Below are 11700 nucleotides of genomic sequence, written 5' to 3'. Positions count from 1 at the left end.
TTAATCTCATTACATTTTGGAGAGGCAAGTATGAAATAGTGGATTGAGCATGAGCTGGGGGCCAGGAGCTCCTGAATCCTAACCCTAGCTTTGCCACCAGTTTGACAGGGGGCTTAGTGCACCCTCCTGAAGCTCTATGGTCTAGCTCCCAATCTGTGAAATGAGGATACTGGCCCACCACCACTTTACCTGAAAGGAAAGATGTTGAGTCTTTTCAACATAGGTAAATATCCGTAAGGGCGAAGCTACTGATGTTTCTTTTTAAACAGGAGGGATTAGATAGATCCACGAAGAAAGGAAGGTATGAATGTCTTAACTACTACTTGCATTAAGAACTTGCCTTGTTTCCTATTGATCCATCCGGGTACCTATGTGGTCCTCATCGCCACAGTACACAAACACTTTCCTTTACTTAAAATGTCTGTGTTTCTCTCTCCCTTCCCCGCCACCAAGAGGTGGGGTGGGGAAGGGGGTGGTCTTTAATTTGAGAGAGAGCCAGGGCGAAGAGGTGGGTTTTACATTTGGCTCTGAATCCATTCTTAATTCTTGTGGCAATGAGTTCCATAATGGAGAAAGACCTCCGTCTATTCTTACTTTATGAATAATCATCCTTCAAACTCTATAGCGTGCATCTTCAAGACCTAGAGTACTCTTTCAAAGCCTATGATTTTTGAAAGAACTTCCAAGTAGAAAAGGTCAGTCAATTAATAGGCAAACTCAACAGATACAAAGTGACTTTTTTTTATTCCAGTAGAACTGAAGGTTCTTTTTTTTTTTTTTTTTAAGCCGTTTATTTTTTTTCTTCAAGTGAGTCAAGATGTACCCTTACAACAAGCATCTTTCTGCTCTAGCATCTGGTCATTTTCATAAACAAAGCATGTCAGGTATCCAGAAAATAAGGACATCATCTTTGATTTCTGCTCGTTGGGTTCTTGTGAAGCTAAGATGGCTGCCATCCTTCAGTTATCACAGTACTGTACCTTTAGAATAGACAGCATCAGCACTGTGATAACTGAGCCAGGGCAGCCTGTCAGTCATTATGTCTGTTAGTATCTCATAGAGAATAGTGCTTGCTTTATTGTGTGCTTACATAGTGTTTCCTCTTGTGCATGTTTCAAAAATAAAGATCACATAAAATACTAATGTTCGTTCTTCGAGGACATGGATGATGGACTTAATGCATGTTTAATAAATACACGTGGAAATGAACGAAGTGTTCTGAAACTTCAGTTAATTTATCCACTCTTTGAAAATTACCTGGTTAACTGGTATCACTGCACTTAAATTCAAAGCAGCTTTAAAGTATTTTTCAGAGTTGCACAATCCAAGTCTACAGAACACCGTATTTAACTGGGGAAGGGGAGAAATAATTTACTCGTTCCATGGAGATAATCACTGATGGAATGAGGGTATTTTCCCTCTCATTATTTTTTTTCGGTTTCAATCAGCATTTGAAGTAGAGTGCTGTTCCCTCACATAAACTACATAGGCAAGATCCTCAACTGGTATAATTGGCATAGTTCCACTTAAGACAATGAAGCTGCACAAATTTAACCTGGACCCATTATCAATTAGTTTTGTTAATTATGTGGATATAATATCTTTGAAACTTAAGTATTATGTTCCACACTGAAAGTGCTAGGACCTTGACGCACAAAAAAAACCAAGGTTTCTGTCTTGTGGGATTCACAGTACCACCTCAGGCCTCCATTCAGCAAACACTTACAGATGTGCTAAAGTTCCTACAGGTATGTTTGCAGCACTGGGGTCCTTTGAGGCCCAATCCTACTCCCTTTGAAGTTTTGCCATTGATTTCAGTGGGAGCAGGATCAAATCCAAAATAGTAACAAGCTCTGGATGTGGAAATGATCCTGGAGTTTGAAGAAAAGAGTTGCTGTCTGATGGACTTGTTTGTTCAGGCTGTGTGATGGTTGATTTGGGCCATACACTGAGGTCTAAATGAAAACTGCTGAAATCAAGAATTACACTGCAAACAATGACAGAAGTTTATCAAAATATTTTCTCTGGTTCATGTTTGAAGTACTGCTTAAAAAGTCATGGTAGTTTTTCTCTTTGAATAAAGGCATCTAATCTAGTGAATCAGTTCTGTAATGATCAGCATATTAAAATAAATGTTTCATCAGGTTTCACAATGTAAAGAAATAGATAAATATATTTTACATTTCACATAATGTTCCATTTAAGAATTTGATGGACTTAATTGGTGTAAGTGGTACTTAAATATTTCTGATAGGGTAGAGCAAGAACTTTATGGATAACATAATAAATAACCAACTAAACTGATATGTATTTCCTTAAGTTAAATAAAATGCTTTTAAAATTCTGAAATGCTTAACATTCAACTGGGCCCAAGTACTACCAAAATGGTCTCTTACATATTTTTAACACAAGAGGGCAATACAGAGACAAATGTGAAAAACAGCTTCCTGGGAAAAATATTTGTGCATTTTTAAAACAAATTACAAAAATGTTACATAAACAAGGGACCAGTCAATATGTTATACAATATTGTTCCAGGAGGTAAATATGAATGGGCAAATATGTACAGAAATGTTAAGATATATATTTGCCATCAACTGCAAATTTATCAGCATCCTTAGAATAATCTGCCATTTTCTGAAAATAGTAACTGTAAGGTAACCTAGGAGCACACATTTATTAAAGATTTATATTAAAAAATAAGTATTTCCTGGCTTTCAAATATCTTAAAAATAAGATCAATATAAAGGTACAAAAACATCATTAGATCATTCTATTAGCATCACAAGGGCTGGACACTCTGGATGTATTTACAGTTTGCTGACGATAAGGTGATATATTTACTCTGCTGTCTCACTTTTTAACACTCACCTTCTTTTCTAGAATAAAAAGAGAGCTTTCCTCAGTAGTCGGGTAACATAGATCCTGATCCTGAAAACATTCAGGAGTAGTCCCTCTGATCTCAATGTGGTACACATGAATTTACTCAAGTGCATTTTTTGGTGTGTATTTTTGTTCAGTTTATTTCTAAAGCATTGCAAGTACTTTAACTTGATTTTAAATTTTTCAATTCCATGTTCTATTTTTTGCTGTCAGATTTTGCTTTTGAAAAAAATTCTATTCACATTTGTTTTTATTTTGCTTGTCCGGCCCGTCCCCCCCCCCCCCCATTTCCACTACTCTCTTCTTTTGGGGTCAGTAACTTACCACGTTTCTTGCGCGTTCTGAATTAAACAACACTCCTTTTGATTAGAGTCTAAAAACTAAATTGGCTATTTACCCTCTCCTGATTAATTCAACTTTTCTTTCTTTTCTCCTACCACGTAGCTTGGAATTATAGCTCTGATTTTTACAGGCCAACTCTGACACTGAATATGAAGAGGTGTGTGTCTTATCCAAAGCTAGGAAAAATGGGGGGGGAAAACCACCTTTATTACAAATATTTTACTGTGTGTGTGTGTGTGATCTTAAGAACAGAAAACTGCAGTTACAGGGATATAATTGATCTTTTGGCTACTGGGTAGGTGACTTTCCTCCTTACGGAAGTTACTGGAATTTTAATATGGCAGGAGGTCCTGCCTACAGTGCAGTTTACAGCACCTAGAAGTGAAAGACTCTAGTGTGCCAGGACAGTTATTAAAGCAATATTTTCTATGGCTTTAAATTCTTCTTTATTAGTTTTTAAAGATTTGCTTCTTCACTTGTAAGTGAGGTAGGAGACAGGTACGTTCAACAATATGAGACTCTCCCGTCAATGAAACTTCAGTAATGGGGAATTGTTTATAAAATCGTCTCCATTCTTTTTCTACATTCTGCTTGATTCCTTCCACCAATACTTACCTTTTAGTCTTTTCAACTCCTTTCCCCTCTTAAACTTCTATTAGCGGCTGAGTTAACAGTCTGATAGATGAATTCTAACTGCTGCTGTTGGTGCACAAAATGTATGAATAATTAAATAAAAAAATCTCAAACATTATTAATCATTCATCAGCTACAGTCTATGGGAAAGTATTCAGTCACTTTTCTGGAAACAAGAGCTCCTAGAGGCCCCTTCCTGAAAAATACATGAAAATATTCAAACAAATTTAACACCAGCAACCTGCCTGGGTCCCCCAGCATTCTCTTTCTCATAACCCCACCAGCACAGCTCTAGATGGACCAACATCTCCCACGGAAGGGGAGCTCAATATCGGGGGGGGGGGCACAGGAGAAGGGATGCTCTTTGTTTTCAGCTCAGGCTGCACTGAAAACATCTGCTAATAATCACAGAAGCTGACATGGCTGGAACTAGGGCTATGGACTTGGCCCTTGTCACTTATTAGCCAACAGGGGAAAAATGTCCCAATGCTTTGTTAAAAAATAACTTCCTAGGTCAGGAAACAAGGTGGTGATCTAGGATCTGGCCCTGTACCCGCCCCAGTTGTCCAGCTGAACTTGCCCTGCCAAGCCCTCTCTTTGCAATAAATAAGTAAATACCCTGCTATGTAAGTGAAAGGTAGAGGGAACTGGAGGTGTGGCTCCACAGGGGGGGAGGTGGGTGGGCAGGAGCAGAGAGAATAGGAAAAGCCCCTCTGGCGTTCTCCCTTGCTGATCTCAGCCAGCGAGGAAGTGCCAATGCCCGCGGCTGTGGGAACAAAAGCACCATCAGACAAGTTTTTGCGGCGTGTCTGGGAGGGGAGGGAGCACCGCCGTCCTGCAGCCATAGCTTGGTACCCAGCTCCCCAGGGCTGCTGATGGGAAGCTCTGCCCGGCCAGGGCCGGGGGAGTGAGTCTGAAAGTGACACGCGCACGTACCAGGCACCTTCCAGGCTGCTTGAGCGAGACTCCAGCCCCGCCTTGGCTCCTCCTTCCCCTTTGGGAAGCTCACCCCAGCGAGCCGTGGAGACTCCTCCATCTTCCTCCTCCTCCTCCCAGGCTCCTCCTGCTGGATGCTTCATGTAAACAAGATCCAGGCTATATTTACAATCGCTGGACGGAAAGGAACCAGTGCCAGGATCCTGAAGGAAAATAACAGTGCGCAACATTAAAAACCGCGCGCGCACACACACACACACACACACACACACACACAGATAGCCCGAAAGGCCAGGGGCTGGGAGACCCACAGGGCTTCAACCCTGCTCCCCATCAGCGCGCAAAACAACCCCGCAAAGGCAATCGGACAGCGGTGCGCCGGCACCCCACCCTGCCTCCATAACCGTCCCCACCGAAATGAGCCCCCCGGGCCGCGGAGCGGCTGCCAGCCTGCGAGGCAGAGCCGGAGACAACGCACCCAGCTGTTGGGAGCAGCACAACGCGTGCGAGGAAAAACGAGCCTGGCTCGAGGCAGCTGCCTGCGATCCAGGGAGAGCGCTGTGAAGAAAACACACATTCCCAACCCAGACTCCTCTTCCCCTCTCACCCGCCCGCAGCAAGATAACGCCTGCCTTTCCCCCATCCCGATCGCACCCGCAAAAAACAGGCCCCCTCCCCCCGGACATAAACAAACCTCTGGCTTGCGTTTCCAGCGCTGCCTAAAGGTGAATTATGAGAGGACAGCACAGGACGTGTGATGCCAAGATTGCAACGCCCTGCAATACACTCCCCCACCCATCCCTGAACTGCAAAAGGGTGCGCTTGCTCCCGATCGCAGCCCGTGCACCCCCTATTCCCTGCCCTCTGCTCACCCAGCTTTGCGGCCGGGGCTCCTTTCCCCTCTTCTCTTTGTTCTAAGCGATCTTTGCATGAAGATTATCTAATGACGCAGCACAGACTCGCCACAACGTGACTGTCGCCATTTTTCTGTTTTTATTATATCTCTCTGCCATGTGATTTAAAAAAAAAAAAAAAACTTCCGGGTCTCATGACCAGAAAAGAGCAAAACAAAAACGGAGACAAGACACAACTTCACACACACACACACACATATGCAAGTGTCTCGTCTCTCCGTGTATCCAGCGATGCGTCCCAACTGTCAGAGTGACAAGCAACCAGAGGGCACCCCTTCTTGCATTGTGGGATTTAACCGTCTCGTAGAGAAAGTCACCCCTCACTCACATTCTGCCCCAGATTTACAATCAGGAGACCAGAAGCAGTTAAGATGAGACCAGACCCTGTTCTGCTTGATCAAATGCCTCCAATGTCCACGCCGCTTTCTGCTGAGCTATACCAACTTTGAGCTCTGTTCATTCGTCATAATAATAAAAAAAAGTTGAGATGTTAAAGCATTTTTAATCATTCTTAAAATGACTTGTCTGCTCCATGTTGATATGAAAGATTTGGACCTGTGAAACTGAAATCTGTTTTCTCCCTGAATTGATCCTCTTCACACAAACACCCACGGGTTTGTTATGTTGGGTTATTTATAAGTTGCTGGCAGAAGTTGATATGACTGGAAAAAAGGTTAAAGCATTTAAAAAAAATAGTTTCACATGTGAAGCATTATGCAGACTGCAAATGGCTGTAAGAGCAAAGGTAGATAAAACTGTAGGTCTACCAACCAGCCATGACAGTATCCCACGCGGACATTTACAAAATAGAAACAATGGGCAACACCATGTTGTCTTTTGTCTGGCAAATCTCCCATTGAAGTCAAGAAACCACATTACTAAAAAACCTGTTAGGTCTTTTACTAACGCCACCTTAGATTAGTAAAACCAGGAGTTATAAGAGTGGGGAGGAGCAGGACCAGCCCTCAAGCAAACGGCACCCCCCATTTGTTAAACTTTTGAACACTTTATTTTTATTGCATTTGTAGCTCATTTCACGACTTTGATGCATGATCTGCATGCATGATTTATCCCTGTCATATAAGATGATACATTTGCACGCTAGAACCTGTATTTATTCATGCATATATAAGCAAATAAGAATAATTTCCTCTAAGCATATAGAAACTTTTTAATTTTAAGAATAACTGAAATGTACTAACATCAAGAAATTGAACTGTGCACCAACACTGCGTGGACCAGTATTACCTAGTGTTACAGTAAGTGACAACCTTAGAATGTTAACCTTAAGTCCTTTAGTTCAAAAGGTCACTTTTCTTGCCTTTGCCCTCCTGAATTAAAGCACAGCATCAGAGAGATCCAAAGACTGGCCAATGGCATTTTCAAGCAATAAAATAGCAAGCGATGTCAGTCTCTTGTCGGCCATCGTCGATCAAAGATATGTTTTAATGAGCCTGAGCTTCGAAAAACTGCGCTCACCACTTGCGACTGTGATTGGCAGCATCAATTCTTCAAAGCTTTCCAGGAATTAGGAAAAGTGTCCTTCAGCTCTGCATCATGAAATAATTGGAGAACTTGGAGTGGAAAGTGTTTCCTGTGTTGCAAAATGTGCTGGATGTTGTCCATTTTGACATAGAGGTCTTTATCATTGACGTCTGAATGTTCCCCTTGAGACAGCATCAGGTGAAGGTCTGTACAATTGTTCTAGAGTGTTTTCCTGTCAGCTGGCAGCTTACTAAGGTCATACAAAACCCCCAGGTCTTTTTGTGGTGCTTCATTTGTCCTAATATTTCTTTGATGGACACTCAAACAGTGTCAACCAGCGAGCAAAAAAGTTCCCCCTTGAATTTTTCTTCAAAGCTTCCCATCACCTCATCTCTGCCCTCATAACCAAACTGTTGCTTCTTCCAATGAATACGAGTTTTCTTGAAGACAGGCTCAACTCCTAAGTTTTCCACCATTTCTTTGGCAGCATCTTCAAATCCGTTGTCTCTGTAGGCCACAACAAAATCAAGCAGCTTCTCATCAAAGCAGTAGCAACCGCAATGTCCATTGACTGAGTTTGTAATGCCTTACTTACAATATTTACATGGAACAGGATATCATGCCAAACCATAACTGAGACCAGACATTTGAAGTCAGTGATCTGGTTTGCCAGGCTTTGCAGTCGGATTCCAGCCTCGGCTTTACTCAGCCGTACCAGTTCCATCAGGGTGTCATAAACCTCAGTCACTTGGTACCTCACTGGCCTTACGCTGTCAATGCGGCTCTCCCAGCTAGTGTCCCTTAATGGCTTCACTGTCAGATGTGTAACATTGTCTGTGAGGATCTTCCATGTTCTACCTGATAGTTGATGCTGAAAACAGGATATACATCCTTTGCAGTACTCCAAAGAGAGATACTGAATCTAAAGAAGATGACACGGCATCTGACACAACCACATTGAGGGAACGGCAGCACGAAGAAAGCACTTGGATTCAGCGCAAGAATCCTTGCCTGGACATCACTGTTGTCGTAGCCTTGGCCATGGCAGTCCCAAAGGTTTATTTTATTCTCATTCAAAACATTCATAAACAGTTCTGTTAGGCTTTTTCCAGTAGAGTCACCCACAGATCGGAAACAGATGAAGTGTTCCTTTACTTGGATACAGCCATCCTTGTTGTCAACAAATCTTACTGTCAATGACATCTTTTCACTGGGACTTATGTCGGTTAGTGCAGTCCATTATTATGGCATAGTACTTCACTTTGTGAAGCTGCGTCAATATGTTATCAAGCACCTTCCTTGACATAAGGTCAATCAATTTGTTTTGAATTGTTCTGCTACAGTAATGGTCCATTTAGCTTCTTTACAAACTACTCAGCATAGGTGCTCACGCAAGACACTGTCGTATTTCCCAAGGAACTCTACCAAACCAAGGAAATGACTGTTCTGTTCAGTGAACAACTTATCCGTCAAACCCTGGAAAGCCAAATTATTCTTTGCAAGGAAGAGGGTAATTCAGATCAGATGCTCGTGCACATCCTCCAATGCTAGGTTTCTACATTAATAATGCCCTGGTTTTCTGCGTCTATGCATTTATTCATCTTGAGTCTGGACTCAAGATCCATCCATTCAGAGTAGGACATAAAATGGCCACGTAACTTTTCATGTTGCTTCAGAGCATCAGCTAAGTTATGCCAGTGTAACCCTTCTGCCAGGCCAAGTTGATAGCAGCAAGGGCCGGGTTCAGTACACAGGGGTTCCTTCTCATCAAAGCAAATGCAAAACTGGCTCGAGCCCCCACCCAGTGACCTGGGAAAATCTTACACACCCCCGGGCGCCTCAAAGAGGCAATACTTCCCCTCTGGCAAGCACAGAGTCTCGGTGTAGTAGAGAATCTTTAATAACATGAGGTAAACAACATCAGCATTAAATTGGGGAAACACCACAACTAGTGTTCATTAACCAAACCATGAGCAAAGACCCACCCCAGAAAATTGAGCCACATCCTTTCCCTCCGGTTCTTGAGTCCCAGAACCCAAACGTCTCTTGAGTCCAGCAATCCACAAATCACCCAAAGTCCAAAAAGTCCAGCCCCAGAGTTCAAAAGTTCATCGGCAGAGTGTTACTCCCCAGTCTGGCTAAAATGTGCCTGTGTGGGGGGGAAAGAGGTAAGGGGCACCTTACGTGTCCTGAAGCTGACTGCCCCACAGGGCTCTGCTCCACCATGACTGGCTCCACTCTGCACAGCTCACCATCTCATGGACACACCGCTGTCTCTCGAACGGCTCCGCTCTACCACGACTGGCTCCGCTCAGCTCAGCTCGCTGTCTCACGAACAGCTCCGCTCCACCACGACCAGCTCCGCTCTGCACAGCTCGCCGTCTCACGAACAGCTCTGCTCAGCTCGCCGTCTCACGAACACTCCGACAGCCTATCCACAAACAGCACCGCTGCATTCTAGATCTTCCGGCTCCCCACGACTTGACACAGTGCTCAGTGATTTCAGCTCTCGGTGATTTCAGCTCATAGTAGTGGGAGCCTTAGTGCTGGTGCACCATAAGGCCAAAGTGAATGCAGCACAGTACCTGTAGCAAGACTCTTAATGGACCCAAAATTAGCTCTGACATTCCACAGTGGAGAGAGACAGAGGTGCAATTGGTGCTTCAGGCCCTCACAAAGGGGCCCACACCACCAGGTACTAATACCTGTCTCAAGTCTCTCTCAATTCACGGTTTTGGAACCCATGTCCCTTGCCTAGCGAGTGCTACTTAGTTGATGGCGAGTCCCTCCATCGTAACAAAAGGCCAAGTACAGTTCCAAGCACAGTTCCCATAATCAGGGTAATAACAATTTATTCTTCCCGCCCCAATAACAGAGACACTGGGGATCTCACAACAGCCAAAGTGACCATTTGGGCAGTTATGGCCTCATTCTAGGCAGGGTGGGTGTGCCTATGCAAATGAGATCAGCCCCTGAAGTTCTTTTCCACAACTTGCGACACCTCACCACCAGATGTCAGGGTGGAGCCCATCCTGACTCTGCTTACACCAGTAATTGTACTCAGAAAGCGCAAGCAACAATTTGGCATTCTTGTGAAATATTTTACAACAAAACCCGAACACTTTGTCAGTTGATTTTGAGTAAACTAGCCAATGCCAATTTAGTTTCTCACTATTCTTGCATACTCTTTTGCAGTATGACCTTGAGAAGAGTCAAGGGAAACATCTGCTCATTTACGTGAAACATCATATCCTTGATTTTGCCTGGCCCATTCAAAATTGATCAATATCAGCAGAGTTTAGGATCGCTGGCCATAAAGTGGGATCTGATGTATAGATCTGTGGTGTGCAATTTTTGTCACTGCTGTTTCTGTCATCATGCGAGACTGATTCTTCTTGCTCATTTCTCTTCCCTTCACATAAACCAGATTTTTTTGTCATCACTCTCCTTTTCATGGGAGCCACATTCTTCTCTATTATCACTCTCCTTCACACCACCAGGAAAACTGGACGATTCTCCATCACTTTTTCCTCACATTTCCATTCCTTATCTTCAGGTAAATCTGCTAATTCCTTAGTAATAGGACTTCCATCATTTATGCTTTGCTCCTCTATTTCTTCTGCACTGGGATGATTGCTACTGCCCTAAAGCCCAGTCTGTGTTGTTCTGTTCCAGATATTTCCCCATCAAATGTGCCCTTTGCTGCAAACTAGACTGCAACTGAGCTTTTTGCTCCCTATACTGGGCTCCTGAAAGCTTCTTCAGAGGCATCTTTTATTTTCTACGGGGGAAAACAGACAGTATTAGGGAAAAGTGTATGTTCCACAGTCTTAGAAAGTCATCAAACATTACGTGTTAAGCATGGCAAAAGAAATAACAGTATTTCTTTTATATTGTTGAGTAGACAGGGATTTGATAGATATCTCTGGCATCTCATTAAGTATGTCCTTTATTAGTTGCTACTTACACTCTTCAAGGCTTAAAACACAAATACACTTTCACAGTTACACAATTAAAACAAGGTTCACAATACTGCAGCTGTGCTCTCACTTCTTCTGATACCTTGCTGGCGATGCCCCGCTACTTATATACCTACAAGGGCATGGCTGACAATATTCTAAGAGGTTCAAGGAAAATGTAGTTCTCAGAAAGTCGGGAAGGTTCTACGAGATTCTGCGAAGGTCCAGAACATTCTAGGAGGTAAGTGGAAAAATGAATCCATATATGGAATACCTGAAACATTTTTACTTCAAACATTCTATCAACAACAAAAACACCACTCCAAGGCTGGCACCCCAGGTGGTCTCCTGCCCCTAGATTCGGCCCTGGGGAGGAGGCAGGGAGAACACAGCTCCCCCTTTTCTGCTAAAAGCCAAGAGCTCCCCCTCCTTTCTTTCTAGTTAGTGAGAGATCACTCCTCCCTTTCAATTTACTTTAACCACTGATTCAAAATTGAAAATGTTAAATATCTGATTGACTTCTCACCTTTTATGTTATTTATTAGCTT

The 11700-nt window shown here is 43.1% G+C and overlaps 1 long non-coding RNA gene across 1 annotated transcript; it reads right to left on the bottom strand.

The window, feature by feature from the left end:
- Positions 1-555: 555 nt before the first annotated feature.
- On the bottom strand, positions 556-5835 carry LOC140916197 (uncharacterized). The gene is made up of 3 exons (XR_012160454.1): positions 5667-5835; positions 4795-4997; positions 556-3924 (listed from the first exon to the last, which is right to left on the bottom strand). It is a non-coding gene; the product is annotated as an uncharacterized lncRNA (long non-coding RNA).
- Positions 5836-11700: the final 5865 nt, after the last annotated feature.

The sequence above is a fragment of the Lepidochelys kempii genome, chromosome 8, assembly GCF_965140265.1.
Source record: "Lepidochelys kempii isolate rLepKem1 chromosome 8, rLepKem1.hap2, whole genome shotgun sequence".
NCBI classification, from domain to species: domain Eukaryota; kingdom Metazoa; phylum Chordata; order Testudines; family Cheloniidae; genus Lepidochelys; species Lepidochelys kempii.
This window is presented reverse-complemented; position numbering and strand designations above follow the sequence as displayed.